Here is a 25025-nt window from a genome sequence, read left to right as displayed (position 1 = left end):
TCACCAAATGGAACGTTTACATTTTTTTTATTGTTTAAAACTTTTTTGTTTTCAGTTATACATATGCATGTATCTATTGGTACCTTTTTTTTTTTAATTTTTTTACTTTATTTTTTTTTTTACTTTACAATAGGTTGATGTATGGTACCTTTTTTCAAAAACCAAGGATGAACTTATGTCAACATATCACAATCACCCGAAGTCCATAAGGGCTCACTCTTGGTATTGTACATTCACTGGGCTTGGAAAAATTATAACATATTTTCATCATTATAATATCATTTACAGTATTTTCACTGCCCTAAAAATCCCCTGTGTTCTGCTTATTCATCTCTCCCTCCAACTATCTTCTTCTCATCCCTGGAAATCACTGATCTTTATCTTGTCCATGGTTTTGCTTTTTCCAGAATGCTATGTAACTGGAATCCTACAGTATAGTAACCTTCTTAGATTGCCTTTTTTCACTTAGTAATATGCATTTAAGGTTTCTCCTTGTCAAGCCTTTTCCTGGCTTGACAACTCAGTTATTTTTAGCACTGAATAATATTCTATGGCCTGGATGAGCCTCAGATTTTTATCCATTCACCTAATGAAGGATATCTTGGTAGCTTCAAGTTTTGGAAATTATAGAGAAAGCTACTATTGACATTCATGTGCAAGTTTTTGTGTAGAGAGAAGTTTTCAGCTCCTTTGGTTTTTTATCAAAGAGGGAAATTATAGGATCATATGATAAGAGTATGTTTAGCTTTGATGAGAAACCACCAAACTTGTCTTCCAAAGTGGATGTACCATTTTGCATTCCCATCAGCAATATGTTTACACCCTTTAATTACATTGAGTTTTACACACAGTAAGTGCTCAAACATAATTTAACAACAAATATTTAAAAGAGTACACATTGATATTCAATCATAAGGTGTGGAATTTTGGTTGTTTCAGCTGAGATTGTTGTAGAGGCATTTGTTAGTTGAGGAAAATGCTATGTGCAGATATACACAACTCAGCTTTCCCCATTGTTAACATCACTCACCAAATGGAACTGTTATATTTTTTTTTCTTGTTTAAAACTTATTTATTTTCAATTATACATATACATGTATCTATTGGTACCTTTTTTAAAAAAAAAACAAGGATGAACTTATGTCAACATATCACAATCACCCAAAGTCCGTAAGGGTGATAGTAGAGTTTGTCTCATTCATTTTTCCTTGTTTGTCTCAACAATTACATCATAAATCTAAGGTATATATGGAAGTCAAAGTGTTGAGAGAAGTTAAAGGAGAAAAATATGTGGTTAAGCGTTTATTAGAATGTCTAATTTCTTATTATATAATTATAATTTCTTTTTTTTTTTTTCCTATCACCTTGCTCTCACTCTTCTTTTGGTCTCTTAATCTCATTTACTTTTTCTGTTCTTTATTTTTCATATATTTTTTTTCTTTTTTTATTTTCATTTTTAAACTTTACATAATTGTATTAGTTTTGCCAAATATCAAAATGAATCCACCACAGGTATACATGTGTTCCCCATCCTGAACCCTCCTCCCTCCTCCCTCCCCATACCATCCCTCTGGGTCGTCCCAGTGCACTACCCCCAAGCATCCAGTATCGTGCATTGAACCTGGACTGGCATCTCGTTTCATACATGATATTTTACATGTTTCAATGCCATTCTCCCAAATCTTCCCACCCTCTCCCTCTCCCACTCTCCACTGACGTATAGAACAGTCTTATGGACTAATTATAATTTCTTTGAATAATTGTAATAGTATTTTTCCCACTTCTATTGGAATGAGCAAAAGTACTTTTCTAGCTGAGTTTCACAGAAGAGCAGTTTATCATCTTTCCCAGAAATGGTTCTTTATATGACTCATAAATTACCATACAAATTGAAAGTGACTATTGTTCAGTCTGAAATATAGCTTTCTGTATACTAAATGGAAATAAAGAGATGAAATATATGCTTTGTTTTACAATGCTTATATGATATAGTAAAGGGAAAATAAATTTTTCTTAATGTTTCTAAAACTGTTTGTTTCTTGTGGATGATGTTAAAATACGAACTTTTTTTTTTTAAATACTGAAGGGAAAAAGGATGACAGGAGCCTTCTCTCTTTGTTATTTTGCTTTTTAAAGGAAAATCAGTTATAAATGAAAAAGATTAATAACAAAATTATTTAACTCCATTTTCACTGACTTGTTTCACCCACTCCTTCATACAATTGCCTCACCCTCCTTCCAGAAAACATATATTACTTCTTTTAATTTGAGCTTTCTCATCTCAAAATATTAAGTTATTGCTTTATGCTTTGGTTAGTATATAAGGCAGTGGAAGCCAAAGAGGGAAATATGTATTTGAGTAAGACTTTGTCCAACAAAAAATGGTATGTTGGAGTCCTAACCCCCAAGTGTCTCAGAATGTGAATTTATTTGGGGATAGAGTCTTTACATAGGTGATCAAGTTAAAATGAAGTCTTTAGTGTGGGCCCTAATCTGATATGATTGATGTTCCTGCAAAAGACGGGAGTGGAATATGGAGACAGTGATAGAAACACTTAGAGGGAAGATCACATGAAGAGACAGGGAGAAGGCAGCCAGCTACAAGCCAAAGAGAGAGGCCTGGAAAGATCTTTCCCTCAAAAATGCCTGATGGAGCCAACAGTACTGACACCTTTGATTTCAGACTTTTAACCTCCCAAACCATGAGACAATACATTTCTGTTATTTAATCCTTCCAGTTTGTGGTGCTTTGTTACAGAAGAAATATGGAATTGTTCACAAGCATAAGAATATTTCTTGTAAAGTCAGACAAAGACAAATACTGTATGATATCACTTATATGCGAGATCTATACAGCAAACTAGTGAATATAATGAAAAGAGAAACAGACTCAAGATATAGAGATCTTCTACGTGCCCAGTTATTATAGTTCTAAGTACCATGTAACTGCTATGTAAATAGTTGCCAGCATGTGGCAAATTCAAGGTTTGCTTTTTAGGTACTTTTTGGAATTTTTTTTAAAATCAGCATTTGGTGGAATTCATGGATGCAAAACCTAAAGATGAAGAGGGCTAACCTCATTCTTAACACTACATTGGATACTACACATTACCTAGAGAAAGTTGGTCACAATACTATCTAGAATTTGACAAATTAGGGTAATTTCTTTACCTTTTCAGAACTTAGGAAGATTCCTTTTTAACTGGTGAGATTTTTCAGTATTAGTGCTTGTGTTAGTTTTCTGTGGCGGCCATAACAAATGACCACAAACTGGTTATTTAAGATGGCAGAAGTTTATTTGCTCACTGTTTTGAAGGCCCAAAGTCTGAACTCAAGGGCCACAGTCCCCTCAGGGACCCTAGTGGCAATTCCATCTCTGCCATTTTCAGCTTCTGGTGGCTATAGCCCCTCTTTGGTGCCTCTTGGTCGCATTACTCCAGTCTCTGTCTCCATGGTCACACCGCCTGCTGCCCTTCCTGCTGTGTTCGTTTCCTCTGTGTGTCTCTTATAGAGACTCTTCTCATTGGATTAGGGGCCAGATAATCCAAGATGATCTCATTTCAAAATCCTTAACTTAATTACGTCTGTAATAACTCATTTTCTGAGTGAGGTGACATTTAAAAGTTTCAGAGATTTGATTTAAAATACAAATATCTTTTAGAGGGACCACCATTCAACCCACTACAATGCTGTCTCATGTTTTAAATTCAGTGTGCTTTTCTTGTGGTCATAGTGAACCAAAATATTTTCGGGAAATTAATAACAAAGACAAGAAGGAGAGGAAGATGGGGGAGAGAAAAAGCTTACTTCTATGGAGAATAACCATTACAAACCTTTATATGTTTCAACATTTGCTACTAAAGTTTAATCCTCATTATTTGAGAGTAGTTTAAAAGAAGTGAAAAAAATTGGAGGTTTCTTGGGGAAAATGCAGTTAAGTACTTGAATAAAAATATGGGGAGAAAGAATTTTTAAGGCGGTTGAGATGAACTATTTTAAATTATAAGCCATTCAAAAAGCATTGTCATAAACGAATTTAAGTCATGATCTTAATCATCATAACCTTTAATAGATCTATCTTCTTGTGTCTGTTTCTATAGTAAACAAATAACATTTAGGCATAGTTTTGTATGATTACCACAAGACTAAGAAACAATTTGTCATTGGCAAGTCTGGTGAATGCAAGACGTTAGTGAGTCCTTGACATGTGACTGTTCATAATAACTTGCCAAAGCCTCAATTAAACCCAGAATTTTAAGAAACTGAAATGTTATTCCTAATGAAAATGCTGTAACTTAAAAAAAAAACTTTTCACAGCCTAATAATAATAAAACAATAAACATGAGCAGACAATTCACAAAATAAACCTTATAAATACTAAAAATAAAGTTCAAAGTCAGTAATACTCAAAGAAATTCAAGTTGCATATTTTTACCCAATGGAGTGGCAGTGATTAAAAAGAATAACTATATCCAGTATTGTAAACTATATGAATAAAAGGGCATTTTTGTAATTACTGGTGAGATGTAAGCTAGGACCAATTTTCCCAAGGGCAAGTCTTCAAAATGTGCAGATAGTTTGATGCAACATTTCAGTTCTAGGCAACATACTCTAAAGAAATAAAAATACATGCACTCAAAGATGTATGCACAAAGAGGTTTATTCTAATGTGTTTTCATTAGAGACAATATGTTAGATATTAGAGACAATATATATGTCTCTAATGTGTTTTCATTAGAGACAATATATCTCTAATATAAATTAGAGACAATATATGTTTCCCATGTTAAGATATTGGCTAAGTAACAATGTGTCCACATGATAGAATCTATCCATTGCTGGGAATGATGATGAAGATCCATGTCTACTGGCATGAAAATGAACTGTGTTAATGATACTTTTGCATGTGAAAAAAAGGTTACAAAAGAAGATAATACCATTTTTTGTGAAAAATGCATTTTAATCTATTTTATTCAGATATATATTTCACATATTTATTACATAGAAATAGCTGGTAGCAAAAAAAAGTTAAGAATATTGTCTATTTGATAATAAGATTAAAGCTTTTAAAATATGTATCAGTTTTATAAATTTTTAGTAATGAATTTAAACCACATGTAAAATAGACAAGGAAGTATTTTAGAGGTATTTATTTTATTTTTTTAATTTATTTATTTTTAATTGAAGGATAATTGCTTTATAATATTGTGTTGGTTTCTGCCATACATCAGCATGAATCAGCCACATGAATACGTCCCTTCCCTTGCACCTCCCACCCTGTCCCACTCCTCTAGGTTGTCACAGAGCCCTGGTTTGAGTTCCCTGAATAATACAGCAAATTCCCATTGGCTATTTTACTTATGATAGTGTATATGTTGCTGCTGCTGCTGCTAAGTCGCTTCAGTCTCTGTGTGACCCCACAGACGGCAGCCCACCAGGCTCCCCTGTCCCTGAGATTCTCCAGGCAAGAACACTGGAGTGGGTTGCCATTTCCTTCTCCAATGCATGAAAGTGAAAAGTGAAAGTGAAGTCGCTCAGCCGTGTCCGACTCTTAGTGACCCCATGGACTGCAGCCTACCAGGCTCCTCTGTCCATGCAATTTTCCAGGCAAGAGTACTGGAGTGGGGTGCCATTTCCTTCTCCTATATGTTAGAGGTATTTAAATATGTTGGGCAATGTTTCATAAGCACATTTTGGAGATTTGTCTCATTAAAGTTTGCATTGTGGATATACATACTTAATAGAAAACACACAGGGTTTTGTTTTGTTTTAGGATAAAAATTAGAAATTTGTTGCCATAGAGAAAAATAAATTTACAAAGCTAAAAAAAAAATAGTATGTTTCTGTTTGCTTTAAAAGGACAGACATTCAAAATTTATGATAGATAGTTAATTGGCAAGTTAAGAATGCTCAGGGCTCAAAGAAACAACCCTAAATGAGGAGAAATTGGCAAGTATTAAAACTTAGGTAGAGGTTTTCTACTATTCTTGCTATGCTTCCTTTATAGTCTAGAATAAAGTATTGCGAGGACATTTCTTCACATTCAGTTCAATCCAGTAAATATTTCTTGAGCTCATAGAACTCACTGTGTTCAAGAATGAACAGATTAAGAAGACACAGTTGCTATACTTCAGGAGATCAAGTCTGGAACCTCTCATATTCCAGTAATTTCCTGATTCACACAAAGGAGAAACTTCGTTTGTAGCACTCAGAAACACTACCTGGCAATATGACTCTGTGAAATTCAAAATTTTCAGTTGCTAGCTTTCTTTCATCCATGCTGTACTGAATACCCATATAGGCAGAAGACTGAGGCTAAAAACGATTACTTCTTCAAAGCAAAGTATTTGCTAATACTCTCTGTCTTTGTTTGGGTTGCTATAACCAAATAACACAGACGGGGTAGCTTATAAACAGCAAAATTTATTTCTCTTAGTTCTCGGGGCTGAGAAATCCAAGATTGGGGTGCAAGATCATGGTCATGTTCTGGTGAGGGTGTTTTCTTGCTTCATAGCTGGTGTGTTCTTGCTGTGTTCTCACTTGGTGGAAGGGGCTAGGGAGCTCTCTTGAGCCTCTTTCATAAAGAATTAATCCCATTATCATAACATGACTCTTATGATATAAGCATTTCTCGAAAGTTTCCACCTCCTCAAACCATTATCTTTGGCGATTAGGCTTTCTTTCTTTTTTAGGATTTCAACATAGGAACTCTGGAGGGACACATTTGGGCCATAGCATGTTTCAACAAAAACTATAAATAAGATAGATTTCTTTAAATATATTTAAAACATTTATTAAAGATACACACACATATTAACAAGTGAAGTAGAACCCAAAAAGACTTTTAAAACGAGAGGAAAACACTCACTCTATTTCTTACTCTTTCCCACCCCCAGTGCAGTTTCTGTAGAGGCAACTATTTTAAATTATTTTCTTACAAATTCCTTCATATTGCTAAATAATGCATATATACTGATTGTATTCTGGGGGCTTCCCTGGAGGCTCAGATGGTAAAGAATCTACCTGCAATGCAGGAGAACCAGGCTTGATCCCTTGGTGGGGGAAATCCCTTGGAGAAGGAAATGGCTATCTTCTCTAGTTATTGTATTCTCTGCTTCCTCTTAGGATATAGAGATTTACTCTCTCACACCACCTTTTGGCTTTACACTCATCCTTACAAAATCATCATAAATCTTAATTTTAGGTAAATCAACTAATAATATTTGCATTAATAAGAAATAAGTGATTTTTGCAGTGTCAAGAATTGACCTTGGATTGCATTTTATTTCTGTTAAAATTTTGTTTGCTGTAGTTGAGAATTGTTTTACGTCTTTTTAAAGGAATTTCTTATAGAAATGCTTATTTTTCCAAACCGTATCATCAGAGCCATTTTTCTATACATTAAAAAAAAAAAAAATGGAGCTCAATACCCTAGGCATGTCATGTCATGACCACAGTCCTAGGAGTTCCTTTGTGTATGACCCTGAATAGAATCCACTATGTCCGAGGTCATAAGACTTCCTTCTTGGTGTTGTCCTTGGTATGGTAAGAATTATCATAACCTTAAGTGTTTCTAGAAAGAGTGCACAGAAGGTAAGTATATGTATCAATGCATGTCTGAAAATGTCTTTATTTAACCCACATTATGACTGGTCATTTTTTAGGACATAGAAACAAGCAAAGAGCTCTAAAATATAAGAAAAAAGTAAGAGGCAAACTGAGGTATCTAACATTTGACTAGTAAGTGTTCCAGGAAAGAGACAAAGAAAACTTGGAACAAGATACGGTTAAAAAAAAAATTAAAGGGACTTCCCTGGTGGTTCAGTGAGTAAGACTTTGTCATCCAATTCAGGTGGTGTGGATACAATTCCTGGTTGTGAACCTGATTACCCCATGACTTGCAGCCAAAACACCAAAACATGAAAAATAGAAGGAATATTGTAATAAATTCAATAAAGACTTTAAAATGGTCCATGTCAAAAATAAAGTTAAAAAAAAGAAACACAGTAAAGAAAGATAAAGCTCCAGGTTGAAAGAGAAAGCTACAATTTTTCCACAGACTTTGAAGAAACCGTCTAATGCCATAGTACATCCAGTGTTGTAAACGACAAGTCTGAAGTGATTCAGGTTTTCATTTTTGTAGGTCCTCCTACTCTGTGGAAGTTTTCAGGATTTTGAAAAAGACTTCTAGAATTCTAAAATTTCATAATGATATGCTTTTCTGTCGATATCTTTAAAAATCACTTTTCCTGGTATTTAGTTTGCTCCTTCAATGTGGGACTTTTGGTTCTTTAGCTTCAGCAAGTTTTTATTTTGTTTTGGCTTAATTTGGCTTTTTTCCCCTCCTTTTTCTTTTCTGAAACTCTTTCAGTCAATTATTTGATTGTCTAGATTTGTCTTTTATGTCTCTTGCATTAAATTTTTTTTCAATTATTTTCTGTTTTTTTCTATTTTTCTAAGAAATGTCCTTTACTTTCTAAACTTTATGCTGATTTTAAATTTACGTAGTCAAATATTTAATTTCCAAGAGCTCTTTGTTTTCTTTAATTGCTTATTTTTGAAATGGCATCATTAATGAAAGTTAGTTTGAATTACAAACAAGAGAACATTATTGTTACAATTATTCTCCTATCTCCTCAGTTTTCTCTTTTTCTTCGAGATAGTTTTCCTCATTTATTTTATTTGTCTTTTACATTGTGGTGTTATTTTTTTAAGTGATGATTTTCAATCGCCAATTACACAGTTGACTTCAACCTCTGCATCCGATTTACGTTTCAGTTGGAAATTCTGCCTGCTTGGGATCAGACAGAAAGCCAGGGGTTCACAAAATGTCAAAACATCAAACATCTGTTCTTTGGGTTTCTTCATTTTCCCCAGAGAAAAAGCCTTCACTCTCCTAAGAATAAGATTTCTGACTACTGCCTTTCTGTCTATTCTGCCTAAGGTGGGATATGGCAGAGTGGACACGGAATTGGAATGACCAATATGCAGATCATAAGTCAGCCCGTCATTTCATTACCACTACCAACATTAGCTTTCTGTCTGGGGTTCTCCAGGACATGTTGCTTCTTTTATTCTGTGCTTTCTACAAGCATTCTAAGGTAAGGTCTTCTCTAACATGCTACATCAGTTGCCATTATTCTACTTGCTTCCCATTTTCTAGAGTTATATGAAATATGTCATCCTTTGGTAGCTCCTTTTGTATCTTTTGGTCATTCTTGGTTTAATTGTATGTGTCTTCATTCATCAAATACCTGCTTTGTGCTTATTGCTGTGAGAGGTATAAGACACCTGTAAGAGGCAAAGACTCTGGCTTGAAATTTCTTCAGGAGGAGAAATTAAATATACAATTTAATAGGCAGATAAAAGGCTCATACAAATGACAGTGAATAACTGAGTAATATTATATAGCACTGAATTACACACCCCAGTTTTATGACACTGTAAGGGTTCAGGGCACTTGGAATAAGCTCTGAATGCAGGAATATTTTGAACTTGTGGAAAAATGAAAATTTGCTGCAAGTATGTGCCAGGAGAAATATCAATAACCTCAGATATGCAGATGACACCACCCTTATGGCAGAAAGTGAAGAGGAACTAAAAAGCCTCTTGATGAAAGTGAAAGAGGAGAGTGAAAAGGAGGCTTAAAGCTCAACATTCAGAAAACTAAGATCATGGCATCTGGTCCCATCACTTCATGGGAAATAGATGGGGAAACAGTGGAAACAGTGTCAGACGTTATTTTGGGGGGCTCCAAATCACTGCAGATGGTGATTGCAGCCATGAAATTAAAAGACGCTTACTCCTTGGAAGGAAAGTTATGACCAACCTAGATAGCATATTCAAAAGCAGAGACATTACTTTGCCAACAAAGGTCCGTCTAGTCAAGGCTATGGTTTTTCCAGTAGTCATGTATGGATGTGAGAGTTGGACTGTGAAGAAAGCTGAGCACCGAAGAATTGATGCTTTTGAACTGTGGAGTTGGAGAAGACTCTTGAGAGTCCCTTGGACTGCAAGGAGATCCAACCAGTCCACTCTAAAGGAGATCAGTCCTGGGTGTTCTTTGGAAGGAATGATGCTACAGCTGAAACTCCAGTACTTTGGCCACCTCATGCGAAGAGTTGACTCATTGGAAAAGATTCTGATGCTGGGAGGGATTGGGGGCAGAGGAGAAGGGGATGATAGAGGATGAGATGGCTGGATGGCATCTCTGACTCGATGGAAATGAGTGTGAGTGAACTCCGGAAATTGGTGATGGACAGGGAGGCCTGGCGTGCTGCAATTCATGGGGTCGCAAAGAGTCGGACACAACTGAGCGACTGAACTGACTGAACTGACTGATGTGTCATTGGTCTTTCTGGGTCTTTACTTAGATATGTGGCAGTTCTATAGACTATTAAGAAGGCTGACTGGCTAGTGCAAAGGTTAAGTATTGAAAAGTAGCAGGAGTGGATATGTGACAGTAATGATGATAATAAAATAAATAAGAATGTATACATGGCATGGCAGTTAATGTCCTCTAACTCTATTCTATAGATATAAGAAGCAAAGGTTTGATGATTTAATTTGGTTTTGAGTAACAAAGGAAAAGATCTTTGGATCTAGGGCAAAGATATAGAACCCAAGCTCTCTAATGTATAGCCGTGGTGTAAACCTAATTTTTTGTAATAACTCATGAGTTTTGTTTCTTTCGTGTAAGAAAATCCCACACATATCCTGAGATGTTACCAGCTGACCATATAATGCATAATTATAAAGCAGAATACATGCTTTATACAACAGTATTTGAATAATGTCTCTTGTCTTCATTCACTGATGCATTCATGTGTTCATTAATTCATTCAATATTTTATTCATTCTTTCCATGAAGGTCCTGAATGCCAGGAATTCAAGTCCAAGTGAGCCATTTCTTTCAAATGGCTCATTTTGTGGATGTAAAGGGACAAATTTATGTTGCTTTGTTTTCTTGTGATTCAGACAACTAATTTAACTCCTTGGATTTATTAGGATTATTTCTCACTGATGCTAGTGTTTGTGTGTGTGTGTGTGTGTGTGTGTGTGTGTGTGTGTGTGTTTCCTTTCATTGTAAGCCACCCACAATCTGAAAAACAGAGTTTACTTTTTCCTCTTCCTGATAACCCTCAGCAATAAGGACACTATTGTCAGGTATTGGATTTAGCAAACACATCTCCAAAGTACTTTTTCCAAAATAACTGAAAAAATATTTTGGAGTTTGTAGAACCTGAAACGCAACATATTAGAAAACTTAGACTCTTGACTTCTAAATTCTGACTCACTTACATGTAACTCAGCTCAACATTATTTTGTGAGAGGGGTTTAAAGCTCAGGAATTTTCCTAGGCTTTACTTTTTTTTTTGTCCTAACCCCAACTTAGCCTCGCATCCAAACAAAGACATCCTGCTATATCTACACAGCCCTAAATATTCAAGTTCTGCTTAAAATTAAAAAAAAAATCAGAAAGTCTTCAAATTTATATGCCCATGACCCTATGGCATATCTATCTCTCCACTGGGTGAATAATTTTCGGAAGAAAAAATATGGGAGATAGGGGAGCAAGGAAAGGGCAATTTCTTTCCGCCAATGCTTTGGCGTGTTCAGTTCTGCTGGATCTTACCCACATGTAAGTGTAATCATGAAGACAGATGGGACATTCTTTTTCCTTGAAGAATATGCTGGCATGAGCATTTTTTGTTGGAACGTGGACTTTTGTGAGAACCATGCTGAATCAGAAGAAGAAAGGAGCAGTGATGGAAAGTTTCAGCATCATTCTGCCTTCCCCTCCTTTTCATCCACAAGAAAAAAAAAAATCCCACAGAGAATATGCAGCACATTCCAAGAGAGTTGATTATTGTTTTGTTTCAGCAACCTTTGGACTTTATAAACAAATATCCAGATTAATCTGGTGGAGCCTGTAGTTTCACATCGTTTTGCCTTCCAGTTACTCCCATTATTACTATGGCCATTACCATTATGATTAATGCAGGCATCTTACTGTGTTTTCAAACAAAAGGCTGGCTACCCTTTCTGAAAATTTCATAAAGACTAAGCTCCCTATAAAATTTTAAGGAAACATTTTAAAGCTAAAACCGCACAGGTTCAATCTGAACTTCATTAGTGGCCTCCTTGAAGCCAAAACAGTCTTGCGAGGCCTATTAGTGTGAGCTGGAGACATTGAAGGCCCACATAGTTTCTTAAAGTCCAAAAATGCCTCACTCAAGCTGGCATCCTTCCCTGAACTGTGCTGTTTGAGGCATTCACTGGATCCAGGTAAATTCACATCTTGTTTCTTTCTCTTGATTCTGTCAGCTAAGAAGAAATCTAAGATAGTGCTAGCCTGCCTGGAGAATTAGCAGCTAGGTGAAGGGCTGTCTTTCTTGGCAGAGCTGAGAGAGCTTTTCTGCTTGCTGCATCCATTTAGCAGAATAGACTGGTGTTGCTCTGTGGCATATGCATTTATGGGTCCTTAATTAAAAATGCACATTTTCTCATTCTATGATCAAATATGTAACATGGCATCCATGGGAAATAGCATTCTTCATAGGGTCTGGAATGTATCTGCACCTTCCTGGAAAAAAGAATCTATGAAGGAACTTCTGATCCCTAGTCTTGAAGATTAGATTTAGTGATGAATAGGCTCACTTTTGAATGCTTTACTTTCAATTCTAATAAGAATGATTTTAATTTACCCATTCAACTAATACTTGTAGACAATTCCTTATGTACCAAACACAATCCTAGGTACTAGAAAAATAATGATGAACGTGATAGACAAAAGGGATCCCTTAAAGAACTGGCAATAGAATGATGGAGACAGACACACTTTTTTTTTAACATAATACTTTGGATAACTCCTTTTAAAACAAGTAAAGCAAGATAACAGAATGGAAAATAATGGGACATATGCATATGTTGTAGCTATTTTAGATATGATAATCAAGGAAAGACTTCCAAAGGAGATGGCATTTAAGAGGTACCTAGACACAATGGTTCCCTCACCCTACTGCTCTCCACCTGGGTGCCCTTTCCCAATAAAATCTCTTGCTTTGTCAGCAAGAGCCCAGTTTCGGGCCCTGGAAGGGGTCCCCCTTCTTGCAATAAATGGCGACTCTGGCTGTGACTCTTCTTCGCTGAGACTGACATCCTGACCACTCGGGGTACTCAGGGGCCAGCTTGCCTGCCAATGGACCAGACCCAGCGGCCGCAACTGGGACCCTTTTGTCCCTGGTCTCCTCCTGACGTGGACAGCTGGCCAGAGTGCCCCAACTGGGTAAGGAACAGGAGACTTTATTGACCTCTCTCCCCTTCCCTCTCTCTTTCCTCTCCTTAACCCTTCCTATCCTTCCCCGTTTTTCTAGTCTCCCAGTCCTGGATGCAGGAATCTGGTCGAAGGGCCTCAGTCTGAGCTGAGGATTGGAGACTGATCATCTCCTCTTGGCAGAGAACTCGAATTCTGGTTCTGGTCTGGTCTGATTTCTGGTAGGGTCGAGTTCCAGTCCTCCCTTCTCTGGAGGCCCAGGGCAAAGTCCCATAATGCCTGGGTATCTGCAGGTGGCAGGAGACGTCTGTAAGGCCACCCCTTTTGCCCCCTTCTCCCGCTTCCTCCCATTTCTTCTTTCAACCTGGCTTCCTTTCCTCCCTTTGAAATCTTTGAAGTTGTTAGTACTTGGATCTGAAGTTCTGTGTCTCTATAGGAGGTTTTCTGAGAGACTGTATTCTTGTATTTAAGGGAGTGTCTGCTGAGGACTGCCAAGTTAATATGTGTGTGTTTTAACTCTGTATGCTGTGTTGTGATTTTTGATGGCCATTTTGCTAGGTCCCCTGGTGGCTCAGATGATAAAGCATCTGTCTATCAATGTGGGAGACCTGGGTTCGATCCCTGGGTCAGGAAGATTCCCTGGAGAAGGAAATGGCAACCCACTCCAGTACTCTTGCCTAGAAAATCCCATGGACAGAGGAGCCTGGTGCAGGCTAATGTCCATGGGGTCACAAAGAGTTGGACACGACTGAGCGATTTCACTTAGACACAATGAGAGAATGACTCCATTCTTTCATGGGGTGTCTGGGAGAAACCTATTCTGGGGAGAGAGAGAGAGAACTGTAAAGGCAGTGTCCTGAGGTTGGGATGAGCCTGTACACTTGGGGAGCATCAAAAATCCCAGTCTGGAAAGAAATAGTTAAAGTAGGATAAGTATTAGAAGATGAAGTTAAAGTATGTGGTGTATCAAATGACTGGTCCTGATTCTTTAGCTTTTACTGTCTCATCAAGGTTCAAATGTATCTCTTGCTCTTTGACCTTGAGGTCATCCACATGATGTTCTGTGGCTAAAGGCTAGTGGGCAGAGTTGACAGGATGATAGTTCTGACCAGAGGATTTGAGACGCCTGCCACATTTCTGTTTCTACCACAGGTAGTTTGTTGGACCCAGGAGATGAATGACAGAGGCATGCAGAACCTTCTAAACTATTGCAGCCTGAAGATATTCTGCTCCAGGAATGACTGTGAGGTCGACTCAGCCAACTGAAGATCTATGAGAATAAATGATTGAAATCCTTGAGTTTTGTGGTTGTTTTTAAAGCATTATTATGGCAGTGGCTAATCAGTGCAGGGACCTGATCATTTAGGATCTCAAGGGTCTTAATAAAAAGTTGGACACTCTTTTTAAAGTAATGGAAACTGGCACACCTTCTCAGGTGGATGTTGACTGTCCAGAACCCCAAGAAGTCTTAGTTAGCAAAGAAGCCTGTTTACAGTTTTGTAGATAATGTCTCTCTGGGGCTGCGATTGCCCCCTTCTGGCTCTGGCTGCCTGTCACTGGAGGGGGATGGTGTGCAGCTGGCTATACCTCCAATTAAAATAAATGTATATTAAAAAAAATAAAAATTTTAAAAAGTTAAATTAAAAAAATAAAAGTAATGGAAAACCACCAGTTGGTTTTAAGTTGAGAAATGACACAAATTGAATTAAAATTTTAAAAGATCACAAAGGTTTAAAAGATCATCACTGTCTGAAGAATAGACTGTAGGAGGAAAATGATATGAGGAAGTTTGGGAGTAGTGAGTCAAAGATGTTGGTGGTTGAGATACTCCCTTGTTTATTTAAAAAACAGTAAAAATGATAAGTTCTGGTTTCCATTAGAAATTAGATAATTATTTTATTTTAAAAATATTTATTTATCTAAAGTCTACAGACAATAAATGCTGGAGAGGGTATGGAGAAATGGGAACACTCTTGCATTGCTCTTGGGAATGTAAAGTGATACAGCCACTATGGAAGACAGTATGGAGACTCCTTAAAAAGCTGGGAATAAAACCACCATATGACCCAGCAATTCCACTCCTAGGCATATACCCTGAGGAAGTCAAAACTGAAAAACACACATGTACCCCAATGTTCACTGCACCACCATTTACAATAGCTAGAACATGGAAGCAACCTAGATGTCCATCAACAGATGAACATATAAAGAAGCTGTGGTACATATATACAATGAACTACTACTCAGCCATAAAAAGGAACACATTTGAATCTGTTCTAATGAGGTGGATGAAACTAGAACACATGATACAGAGTGAATGGAAATATAAATATCATATACTGACACATATACATGGGATATGAGAGATGGCACCGATGCATTTATTTTCAGGGCAGCAATGGAGAAACAGAGATAGAGAACAGACCTACGGACAAGGTGGGAGAAGAGGAGGGATAAGGGGAGATGTATGGAGAGGGTAACATAGAAATTTACAATAGCATGTGTAAACCAGATAGCCAATGGGAATTTGCTGTATGACTCAGGGAACTCAAACAGGAGCTCTGCGACAGGCTGAAGGGTGGCGTGAGGAAGGAGATGGGAGGGGGACATGGGTGTACCTATGGCTGTTTCTCATTGATGTATGACAGAAAACCACAAAATTCTGTAAAGCAATTATCCTTCAATTAAAAAAAAATTAAGTTATTTATTTATTGCTGTGCTGGGTCTTGAACACTGTGTGTAGGGTTTCTCTAGTTGTGGCACATGGATTTCTCATTGCGATGGCTTCTCTTGTTGTGAAACATGGGCTCTAGGGCACCAGGGCTTTAGTAGTTGCGAAGTGCAGGCTCAGTACTTGTGGTGCATGGGCTTAGCTGCTCTGTGGCAAGAGGGATCTTCAGGACCAGGGAGAGAACCCGTGTACCCTGCATTGCAAGGTGGACTCTAAACAACTGGACTACCAGGCAAGTCTGGTAATTATTTTATACTTGGCGAAATCCAAAGTGCTTATTTGTTTTGTGTTAACTAAAGATCTGTACTTTAACTAGAATGAGCCTTGCTATAACATAGTCAGATCTAGTAGAATTATGTTTTGTTTTGTTTTTTTACATTTGAGGCAAGGAACACAGAGCTTGAAATTTGGAAGAATCCCTTCTGATGACAGTTTTTAAGGATAAAAGGGAGAATCCAGAGAGTGGAAAGAAGAAATCATATGTCTCTTTAGCCCCATATTTAAAGATCTCAAGAATTATTCAGATATAATGTAGTAAAAAGGAAAAAGTTTTAAAGAGAGAGAGAGAGAGTATGTGGATAGTAAGCCAGGATAGTGAACATATTGCTATTGTTTCTAAATAATCTTGAGCAAGCGGAAGTCAAGGTTTCCATTCAGCCACAGAAAAATGGGAAAATAACCACCTAATCTATGTATAAGTTTATCCCGGGGCTGTTGTGTGTGCTAAGGCACTTTAAAAGAAAGCATAAAATGCTATTGCTATGGAAAGTGCAATTATACAACTTGAAAACCAGTCAAGGTCTTTTCTAATGGAAGATCATTTATATTATACATAGAAAAATTCCTACTAATTTACTGTAAATGTTGTAATTACTAACATATATAGGGGATTTCCATTTTTATTGAATATAGGTTAGAGTAAATCTGAGCAAATGTGACCCACCATGTCTGCTCTTACATTTAAATACTGAGCTAATATATCTTGACACTGTAGTTAAAAAAAAAAAAAACAAACAACACTAAACTTAAAAGTGCTTTAATATTGCAGAGGAATAGGGAATGATGTAAACTTTTCTGTTTTTTTTTTTTTTTTCTGTATTAAAAGAAGAATTCATTGAAAAAGCAATTAATTTTTTTCTTTTCTCTCAGGGAGGGAAAAAAAAAACCCACCAAAATTACTGATACTTCCCCACGTCTAGAAGTAACTTCACCCACGGCACATGAGTTGAGTGTTGCAATGTTTGTCCTGAAAGAGAAAACCAGAAATCATGACCGCTCCTGTGTATGCTTTTTCAATCTCCCCCAGCCACCTCTCTGTAATCCCTGTGTCATCTGAGGAAAATTCTCCTTTACTTACAAAGACAACTGTAAAATCTTCATGTGGACTGACATTTTAAAACCAGACTGTCCACTTGTATTTTATAATTTGGTCAGAAATATTCTTCATCTTGTGTTCCAGGTGAAACCAAAATGAGGCCACAAGTGGGACAGTCGGGTGAGGTGGTGAGCACACCATCCAGAGGAGATGACCTGGCCAACAGGCTTTCCTTCTCAGGTAACAGGGAATTGTGGACTTGCCAGCCGAGGTGACCAAAAGGCAGAAGTTTTTCTTCCTTTCCTTCACCCCTTCATGTCCTATGGAACCTACGCTCCAGTTTGGGATTGAGCCCTGCTCTTTGGCACTGTATGTATGACTGTCATTGAGGTTCCTCACTAAGGACTCAGTTGCTGTGTGCTAGCTGACAGTAGACTCCATGTTAGTTTTAACTGTGAAATAGCAACAAATCCTTCCTTTCATTAGTTTTCTGGTCTTCCTTTCATCAGATGTGGGAAACTGGTGTGTGTGTGTGTGTGTGTGTGTGTGTGTGTGTCTGTGGTGTGTGTTGTGTGTGTGCACGTGTGCCCAATTGTGTCTGACTCTTTGCCTGTATCCCACTAGGATACATGGACTGTATCCCACTAGGCTCCTCTTTCCATGGGATTTCCAAGGCAAGAATACTGGAATGGGTTGCCATTTCCTACTCCAGGGGATCTTCCAGACTCAGAGACTGAACCAGCCTCTCTTGTGCCTCCTGCGTTGGCAGAAGGATTCTTTACCACTGCGCCACCTGTTATATGTAAATCAGACCCTTTTCCTGAGAGCTGAGAGACACTGCAAGTGTTGCCATGACTATATTCCTCACCAGCAGCTGGGAGGGAAAAAAAAATAGGGTACAGCTCCAATTGCTTTTTCTTTCTGATTAATGGTTTAACTATTACTAGTTTAACTCCTGTTTCAACTTAGTTGTTTCTTAGTTTCATGGAGTTGTTTTTCTTTTTTGTGTTAATATTGTTTGTAGCACTTCATTAGCTATGATTTTTGAGCTTTAAGGAGAATGTATGCAAAATTTTGTGTGTAAATGGATATGTATATTACGGTAGATTAAGTATCAGAATCTTTCATGATATTTTCAAACAAGTCTGTGATGCAAAAAATGGGTTAGGTACTGTTAAACTTGCTAGTAGGTCTTTCCTGGTGGCTCAGCAGTAAAGAATCTGCCTGTCAATGCAGGAGACACGGGTTCACTCTCTGAGTTGGGAAGATCCCCTGGTGAAGGAAATGGTAACCTGCTCCAGTATTCTTGCCTGAGAAACCCCATGGTCAGAGGAGCCTGGCACACTATTGTCCATGGGGTTGCAAAAAGTCCAACACTACACAACTAAACAACAACAACAAACTTTGCTAATAAAGGTATCATTCATGTAGTCAACGTAAGGATGTTAGCCTTAAACCATTAGGGTGCCATCTGACCCACTGTCTAGTGGGATATGATAAAGCTGGGCAGCTACCCAGTTTGCTCAGTGAATTGCTCCAGATTCTATCACCCACTCACTCTACTTCCTCCTTTCTTTCATAGCTTAGAATCCTTTGGTTTAGAACCTGGATACTTTTTTTTTAAAGCATATTACCTTGTTATTTTTAGGTTGTTTGAACAATCTGTCATTTTGATTTGTACCTTACTTACACCAAAATCAAAAGAAGTAACAGGAATTGAGAAGGGATAGTAGAGAGTTGATGGGAAGAATGAGAAACTGTAAACCTTTTCTTTGTTCTTAGTTAAGCTTTCTTGATGTCAATTCTAAATTCTGAATCCAGAACCATTGATTTTAGGGTCCCAGGCCTTTGTACTGCCTGGGAAAGAAATTTTGACATGTAGTAAAAGTTTTGGTGGTTCTAAGAATAAAAAGATTTTCCAGAACTGTTTTCCTTCATCTAATTCAAGGATTTCATTCCAACCACTCCTGCCCTGTGGGGAACGTTTCTCTCAATGTCTAGCACACAAATGGGTTACCTCCTTCTCTTTACTTGGATTGACTGGATTGGCTCCAGAAGCCATCTGCAGCTGGTTTGGAGTTGCCTGTTGTCTGGTTTCCTGTAAGGAAAATGGAATTGCCTGTTGTCTGGCTTCCTGTAAGGATCATGAAGATGATCCTTCCTTTACAGGGCTACTTGGACTATAGGACAGGTGTATCTTGGCTCATTTTAATCTTACTTCTAGCTTCCTCTTGAAGTGCTTCATCAGACAGGATCTGAAATAGATCTCTTTCTGATTTCCTGAAATATGTCTATTTAGCAGGTTATAACTTTTCTTGAACCTATATGCAGGTCAGGAAGCAGCAGTTAGAACTGGACATGGAACAACAGACTTGTTCCAAATAGGAAAAGGAATACGTCAAGGCTGTATATTGTCACCCTGCTTATTTAACTTCTATGCATAGTACATCATGAGAAATTCTGGGCTGGAAGAAGCACAGGCTGGAATCAAGATTGCCAGGAGAAATATTAATAACCTCAGATGTGCGGATGACACCACCCTTATGGCAGAAAGTGAAGAGGAACTAAAAAGCCTCTTGATGAAAGTGAAAGAGGAGAGTGAAAAAGTTGGCTTAAAGCTCAACATTCAGAAAACTAAGATCATGGCATTTGGTCCCATCACTTCATAGCAAATAGATGGGGAAACAGTGGAAACAGCGTCAGACTTTATTTTTTTTGGGCTCCAAAATCACTGCAGATGGTGACTGCAGCCATGAAATTAAAAGATGCTTACTCCTTGGAAGGAAAGTTATGTCCAACCTAGATAGCATATTCAAAAGCAGAGACATTACTTTGCCAACAAAGGTCCATCTAGTCAAGTCTATGGTTTTTCCAGTGGTCATGTATGGATGTGAGAGTTGGACTGCGAAGAAAACTGAGAGCCGAAGAATTGATGCTTTTGAACTGTGGTGTTGGAGAAGACTCTTGAGAGTCCGTTGGACTGCAAGGAGATCCAACCAGTCCATTATGAAGGAGATCAGTCCTGGGTGTTCATTGGAAGGACTGATGTTGAAGCTGAAACTCTAATACTTTGGCCACCTCACGTGAAGAGTTGACTCATGGGAAAATACCCTGATACTGGGAGGGATTGTGGGCAGGAGGAGAAGGGGACGACAGAGGATGAGATGGCTGGATGGCATCGCCGACTTGATGCACATGAGTTTGGGTAAACTCCGGGAGTTAGTGATGGACAGGGAGGGCTGGCATGCTGTGATTCATGGGGTCTCAAAGAGTCAGATACGACTGAGTGACTGAACTGAACTGAACTGAACTTTTCTTGATCTTCTCTTTGAATGTAATCCTGGATGAAAGAACTTCAAAATATTTAGGTATTTCTTGACTTCAGACATTCTAAGAGTAAGCTGCTGATCATTAATTTAGGGCTTCTCAATCTTGTTCAAAAAATTGCAAATACCAAAACATGCAAAATTGGAATAATAATAAATAAAGATTGTGGTGCCTAGGAGTAAAATGAAAGTAACACTAGAAAATCCAGGGTGAAATTTGGCCATATAACTTACTCTTCAAAGAAAAGCAGGTTATACATCCTATGTAATGACTCCAATACTTTGGCCACCTGATGTGAATAGCCAACTCACTGGAAAAGACCCTGATGCTAGGAAAGGCTGAACGCTATTAGAGAAGCAGAGGATGAGGCAGAGGATGAGATGATTAGATATCATCACTGACTCAATGTATATGAATTGAGCAAACTTCAGGAGATAGTGAAGGATAGGGAAGTCTGGTGTGCTTGTAGACCATGGGGTTGCAAAGAGTCGGACACAACTTAGCAACTCAACAACAAGATGACTCCCTGATCTCTGAGGCTAACCTAGAAGTAATTTATATTCTGATTCTAGTCCTTAACTCAGCAATATTGACTTTGTGGTCACATTAGGGCTTAATTTTTAATGATTTTGGGGGTCTTATGATGGCTTACCTATAGTAACCAGCTACTATAATGTTTGCACCTTTTAAATATTTGTTGATACAGAAACACACTCTTAAACACATAGAAAACTTCATATAGCCAGTAAAAATCATACAGAAGGTACATTTTAACATCATCTGTAGATCTAAACTACTTTATAGGAGTGAGTAGTTTTCTGAAGTTACATTAGTGTTTCCAAGTTCCTAGGTTGATATTAGGACACTGAACCAAGAGTCAAAAAACCTGGAGGCAGAAGGAAATAGAAGAGTGCATATGTCAGTGGTAACACAAATTATCCTGATGACATGTTTTAACAAAACGTTTACTTCAGAGCACTCTGTTCAGCTGAACTGAGTTGAAGGTTGCCAACCAAAATGGTTCCTGCTAAGTCGCTTCAGTCGTGTCCGACTCTGTGTGACCCCATAGACCGCAGCCCACCAGGCTCCCCCGTTCCTGGGATTCTCCAGGCAAGAACACTGGAGTGGGTTGCCATTGCCTTCTCCAATGCATGAAAGTGAAAAGTGAAAGTGAAGTCGTTCAGTCATGTCCGACTCTTTGCGACCCCATGGACTGCAGCCTACCACGCTCCTCCACCCATGGGATTTTCCAGGCAAGAATGTGGTTAATTAGTGTTTAATCAAGACAGCAAAAATGAATAGTTGGTTCCCATGTGGCTCAGCTGGTAAAGAATCCATCTGCAATTTGGGAGACCTGGATTCATCCCTGGGTTAGGAAGATTCCCTGGGGAAGGGAAAGGCTACCCACTCCAGTATTCTGGCCTGGAGAATTCCATGGACTCTGTAGTCCATGGGGTCATAATGAGTCGGACATGACTGAGAGACTTTTACTTCACCACTATCTTTGAGAATGTATCATGTCTAAAGAGTGTATTGAATAAGTTTGACTCACCTGACAGATGTCAGCTGTGACTGGGTCACTTTAAGACCACAATAAGTAAAGGGACAGCAGGCTGTCTAGAACCTCAGACTGAACTCATCAACGGAACCAGATGTTTCCAGAACTCAGATGTGCTCCTCTGCACGAGGATCTGGTATTCTGGCACTAAGGTCAGAGGTTCCACTTACAAAATCTGAGCTTACTTCAGGGTTTTGGAATAGTTAGTACTTCTTGATATTCTTTTAAGGTACTCTTCTTATAGTAGAATTTTCTTTTTCCTTCTTTCCTCCATCCCTCTTTGTTTCTTTCTTTTTTATTGACACCTTTTCTTGAAATTAAAAGACACTTACTCCTTGGAAGGAAAGTTATGACCAACCTAGATAGCATATTCAAAAGCAGAGACATTACTTTGCCCACAAAGGTCTGTCTGGTCAAGGCTATGGTTTTTACAGTGGTCATGTAAGGATGTGAGAGTTGGACTGTGAAGAAAGCTGAGCGCCGAAGAATTGATGCTTTTGAACTGTGGTGTTGGAGAAGACTCTTGAGAGTCCCTTGGACTGCAAGGAGATCCAACCAGTCCATTCTGAAGGAGATCAGCCCTGGGATTTCTTTGGAGGAAATGATGCTGAAGCTGAAACTCCAGTACTTTGGCCACCTGATGTGGAGAGCTGACTCATTTGAAAAGACTCTGATGCTGGGAAAGATTGAGGGCAGGAGGAGAAGGGGACGACAGAGGATGAGATGGCTGGAAGGCATCACTGACTCGATGGACGTGAGTCTCAGTGAATTCCTGGAGTTGGTGATGGACAGGGAGGCCTGGCGTGCTGTGATTCATGGGGTCACAGAGTCGGACACGACTGAGCAACTGAACTGAACTGAACTGATTCTTAACATTTATGTTTTTCTGTAGCTAGATTTGGTTTTTTCTTTTATGTTCAGGATAAAGCATAAGAACCTGTTTTAGAGGTACTGTATTATATTTGTTCAATAGGAAGGTCTCCAAGATACAGAAAACAGACTGAAAAGGCAAACTGGGGGGAGGTTTTACTATATTTTCAGGCTGCTAATAAATAAAATGTTTCTACTCACAACATTTATTTTGCCTTTATATTGCTCAAAATCCAGCATCTGTTGGAGTTCTGTGTTAAATTAGCTATCTATTACAGTGGCCATGAATCTTTGCTTTATGTTTCCCTTTTCAAATATCCTTGCTGATCTGTTGTATTTTTCTTTAGACCACTCTCCTTTCTAATACCTCAAAAGTAGAAATTAATTTCACATTTGTAGTAATCTGTATTAACTATAAAATATTTTTTCTCAAATTTGTTTACCTAAAATCTAGTTTATCCACGGATTCCTCACTAGCCAAGCTGCACATCCCTGCGTTTGTCATGGTTTTTCATGTCTTTCTCATGTCTTCTTGGCTCATGTTACTTTTTACTTTATGTTCTTCTCCAATAGGTATAACTACAATTACTCCAGAGTGTCTTGCAGCTTGTTTTCTCCAGGAAATTCCCATCAACACTCTTTATACACAAGGACTATGCCAATTTTCAATATGTGGCAGAGTTTCTTATGTATCTGTGACTCACATGATATAGTGACTTTGTTAATAGCTAATATTAGAGGTGATTCTCTTCAACTCCAATGCTTATAACAGGGTGGCTTTCCAAAATATATACTGATTGAATACACCAACATTAAGTGTCTTTTCTTTCTTCACATATTTCTTTACGTGATAAACACAGTGGTGTCCTGCAGCTGACTCATATTGGATTGTGACAGCTGAGGAATAACTTTTCAAGAATTTTACAAACTTATTATTAAAAATTAAGTCATACAGATGTGTCATTAAATAAATTAAATTAAAAGTAATATGGAAAACTCATCACTACCTAATTATTTCATTGTCATTTAATCACTAAGTCATGTCTGACTTTTTTGTAACCCCATGGATTGTAGTTGGCCTGGCTCCTCTGTTCATGGAATTTCCTGGGCAAGATTCCTGAAGTGGATTGCCATTTCCTTCTCTAGGGGGTCTTCCCAATTCAAGGATCAAACCCCCATTTCCTGCATTGGCAGGCAGGTTCTTTACCACTGAGCCACCAGGGAAGCCCAATTATTTCACTACCTTTTACTATTATCTATTTACTATTTATACTATTTACTATTATCTCTATTCTTGAGGTTATTTACACATATTGCATCTGTATGGTAGAAATACTGTGTACAGTCAGGTTCTCTCATTTGTGGAATCCATAGCCACTGGTTCCATGTCTGTGTATTCAACTAAATATAGATGAAAGATTTTTTTAAAATACTTCCAGAAAGTTCCAAAAAAGCAAAACTTGAATTTGCTACATGCCAGCAACTATCAATATTTATATAGCATTTACATTTATTAAGGTATTTTAAGTTATTTAGTGAAATCTCTCAGTCGTGTCTGACTCTTTGCAATCCCATGGACTGTAGCCTAACAGCCTCCTCCGTCATGATCTAAAACATATAGGGCTTCCCTCGTGGCTCAGCTGGTAAAGAATCTACCTGCCATGTGGGAGACCTGGGTTCAAGCCCTGGGTTAGGAAGATCTCCTGGAGAAGGGAACAGCTGCCCACTCCAGTATTCTGGCCTGGAGAATTCCATGGATTGTACAGTTCATGGGGTTGCAAAGAGGTGGATGCAACTGAGAGATGTTCACTTAACTAAAATATATGGGAGGGTGTGTATAGGTTATCAGATCAGATCAGTCGCTCAGTCGTGTCCAACTCTTTGTGACCCCATGAATTGCAGCACGCCAGGCCTCCCTGTCCATTACCAACTCCTGGAGTTCACTCAG

At 38.1% G+C, this 25025-nt stretch overlaps 1 long non-coding RNA gene across 1 annotated transcript in view; it reads left to right on the top strand.

The window, feature by feature from the left end:
- The window catches only part of LOC132345524 (uncharacterized), a 187687-nt gene extending 173112 nt beyond the window's left edge, over window positions 1-14575 (top strand). Inside the window, exon 2 of the long non-coding RNA XR_009494914.1 lies at window positions 14429-14575. This is a non-coding gene — a long non-coding RNA (uncharacterized lncRNA). The remainder of the gene's footprint in view (window positions 1-14428) is intronic.
- The last annotated feature ends 10450 nt before the right edge of the window (window positions 14576-25025 follow it).

This window comes from Bos taurus, chromosome 6 (genome assembly GCF_002263795.3).
Source record: "Bos taurus isolate L1 Dominette 01449 registration number 42190680 breed Hereford chromosome 6, ARS-UCD2.0, whole genome shotgun sequence".
Lineage (NCBI taxonomy): Eukaryota > Metazoa > Chordata > Mammalia > Artiodactyla > Bovidae > Bos > Bos taurus.
The sequence above is the reverse complement of the archived record's forward strand: the minus strand, read 5'-3'. Positions and strand labels throughout refer to the sequence as shown.